Here is a 3,876-nt window from a genome sequence, read left to right as displayed (position 1 = left end):
TTCAAAGTTCTAAAGACAGGTTTTGCCGTTCTACATGCACTCATTTGTGTGTTAGAACGCCTGTGCATAATACTCATACATATAATTCCATGCACTTTTACCAGCTATGCAGGTGTTCTAACAATCACCACAAACAAGATCAAAAACTGTTTCATCACCACACGTTTCCCTCATGTTAGCCTTTATAGCCACACCCACCTTCTTCCTGATCCCACATCCCTAAACTCTGTCAAACACTATTATAATTTCCTAAATGTCATAGAAATGGAATCCTATAGTACATTACCTGTAGGAATGGATTTCTTTCACTCAGCAGAACTCTCCTGAGATCCATCCAAGTTGTAAAGTGTGTCTATCGTCTGTTCCTTTTTATTGCTGAATAGGATTCCATGGTGTGAATGTACCACACTTTGTTTAGCCATTCCCCCATTGAGAGACATCTGGGCTATTTCCACTTTTTAAGTATTGTGAGTAAAACCGTGATGAACTTCAGGTAAAGTTTTTGTATAAACATAAATTTTCCTTGCTCTGGGCAAATTGCCCAGAGTGCAACTGCTGTATCGTATGGTAATTGCATGTATGGTTTGGAAAAACCTGCCAAATTGTTTTCCAGATGGCCTGTACCATTTTGCATTCCCTTTGGCAATGTATGAGTGACTCAGTTTATCCAGTGTTGCCTGCATTTGGTTTTGTCACTGTTTTTTTCAGCCATTCTGATAGGTGGGTTTAACATTTCATTGTGCTTTTAATTTGCATTTGCATGAGGGCTAAAGATGTTGAATAGCTTTTCCTAAGCCTATTTGCCCTCTGGTCATGTCTTTCATCGATTTTATAATTGTATTATGAGGCAAGAAGTTACCTCTAGAGAGCTGCCCTGGCTCTGGCTAACAGGCAGAGTAAGAGAATGTGAGGCCCCTCGAGACTCACTTTTCTTGACAGGGAGGGCAGAAGTGGGGCTGAAGCTATTAAATGTTCCTCAAATTAGGACTGAACTTGGATATGGAACAGGATTAAGAGGTGGGGGCATCTCTGGGTCCATCTGTGGAGATCTGGATAGGTCAGAAAAAGAAGGGGGATATGGGGGAGAGGAAGAACAGTGGAAGGAGGGAGATAAAGGGGGATGCCTTCTAAATGATGCTAGATTCATCACTCTCAGCCTGCTCAATGGAGTGCACAAAACTATTCTCCTAGACATGTGGTTTTCAACTCTGGATATCCATTAGGATCCCCTCTAATGCTCAGATTCAACCAACTGAATCAGAGCCCAGTCATCAGTATCTTCAAGGTTCACCTCAGTTGATTATAATGAGCTGTCAAAATTGAAAACCTTATCTGATGGTTTATTAGTTTGCTATGGCTGCCATAACAAGATACCACAGGCTGAGTAGCTTAAAAAACGCAAATTTATTTCTCACAATTTTAAAGGTTGGAAGTCCAAGATCCAGGTGTCTACAGGCTTGGTTTCTTCTGAGGCCTCTCTCCTTGGATTGCAAATGGCCTCCTTCTTAGGCCTTCTTCACATGGTTGTCCCTCTGTGCATACACACCCTGGTATCTCTTTATGTGTCCTAAAGTCCTCTTATAAGGAAACCAATCATATAGGTTTAGTGTCTACCCTAATGGCCTCATTTTAATTTAATCACCTCTTTAAAGACCCTAACTTCAAACACAGCCACATTCTGAGGTACTGGTGGTTAAAGCTTCAACATATGAATTTGAGTAGGACACAGTTCAGTCCACAACAGATGGTATGAGAAATACCTTGGTCTGAGAAATTCGTCTCCCTTTTCGCTACCTTCCTGGAACTACTATACAACACTTCTGCCATCACCTCATTAGGTAGGAGTTGGTCATATGACCATGCTTGCCTGCAAAGCAGGCTATAAATATGTTCTTTTACTGGAAACATTACTGTACCAAATAAATGTGGGATTCTTTTATTAAGAAAGAAGGAGAATTGGTATAGAACATATGCTACACTTTCATACCCAAGGCAGCTAGAAGCACTACCTCAATTATCATGTCCTTTCTACCCAGTTTTCCAACCACAGTTTTCATGGGTTCAAACAAAACTGCTGCTTCAGAGACACCTGAGTTCACTCTCCCATCCTCACAAATCCCATGTCCAAGACTATGCCTGAGTCCTCACAACTTAGCGTGCTTAATCTACGTCATTCACTCACTCATCCATTCATTCGACAAATATTTATTGGTTACCAATGATATGTGAGGCACTGTGATAGGCACTGGAGATAAACCAGAGAACCTGAGAGACAGGGTCATGGTTCTCATGGAGCTCACATTCTATAGGGGTTGATACACTCAAGTTTTAAAAGCCATTAAGAAAATAATATGGGAAAATGTGACAGAGAATGACTAGGGTGGGGAAGGCAAGGAAGGATTTTCTGAAGGCGTAACTTAGATTTAATATTCAAATAACAAGAAGTACACAGTCAGCAGTGGGAAGATATCGGAGCTGAGCCCTCGAGGCAGAGGGACGAGCAAGACGAAAGGCCCTAAAATATGGGCAAGCTTGCCAGTTTTAGGGAACAGCTTGTATGCCAGTGTGTATTGGGAGGACAACGTTATAAAATGAGGTGAGAATGGTAGGAGGGGCCGAATAACAGAAGATCCTGTGGGCCATGGTAAGGACTCTGGCTTTTGATCTTATTATGATGGAGCCATTGGGTGCTTTCTGAAAGGAAGGGAAATTATTTTTATAATCTACTTTATTAAAGCTCATTCTAAATGTTCCTTGGAGGACAGACTGAACTAGAGCAACTGTAAGATCAAGACACAAGATTAGGAGGCTACGACACACATGAGAGTGAGAGGTTACAGTCTCGTAGACCACAGTCGTAGCAATGGAAGGGGTGAGATGGGGATTGAAATGACATGTATCTTGGAAAGACTGAACTTGTTTTTGAAGTCCACGTTTGTGGTAAGGGATAGAGAGGAAGTAAGTGTGTCTCTTGGAATGTGGATTTTGGCAGCTGGGTTAGGGTGGTTTTCTTCGATAGGGAAATGAACGGAGGACCAGCTTCGGTGCAATGCCAGGAAACTGACCGTTCTGTTTTGACCATGTCGTTTGCGGAGCCTATGAAAAATCTGGGTGGGGAGCATGTGGGTGGATGTATAAGTCAGGAGATCCTGAGAATATTCTTGGCTGTGGCAAAAACAAAAAAAACAAAAAACAAACAAAATAAAACAAAAGAACAAGCATGCAAGAAAACAAACGAAAAACCCAACTGTACAGTTCAATATGAAAATACAGGTTGATTCCACATATGAGCATGATGCAGGTCTAGATTCTGGAAGGGATACAATGACATATTAAAAACCTACTTCACTGAGTTATAATTTACGTTCAACAGAATGCATCCATCTTTTTTTTTTTTTTTCGCTGTTCTGCATGACTTGCAGGATCCTATTTCCCCAACCGGGGATCGAACATGGGCCCCTTGCAGTGAGAGCACCGAGTCCTATCAACTGGACTTAGCTATAAGGCTAAGGCTCTGGCCTGCCAGGGGCTACTAACTGTCAGAGAAGGAACATGTATGTCTGGAATATAACTATCATTCACCCACCTATTCATTCATTCATGCACCTAGCGCATGTCAAGCTCTGTGCTAAGAAGGGAAGATAGGACCATGAAAAAATTCAGACAATGTCTCTGCCTTCCTGAAGATTAGGAGGCGAAATAGAGAACTGCAAGTCGCTCTCGTTGCTAAATAGTAAGGGAAGTATTTGGTGAGATAATTGGGCCCCCAAAAGGTCTAACCACAGTGCACAGATGCAACTCTTCCCCTTCTGCATGTCTCATAGACAATGCTGTGGCATGACCTAGAATAAAGAGCTGTTAGAATAGAATGAGCCT

This window comes from Mesoplodon bidens (genome assembly GCF_964165515.1).
Source record: "Mesoplodon bidens genome assembly, chromosome: X".
Lineage (NCBI taxonomy): Eukaryota > Metazoa > Chordata > Mammalia > Artiodactyla > Ziphiidae > Mesoplodon > Mesoplodon bidens.
Note: the sequence above shows the minus strand (reverse complement) of the source record.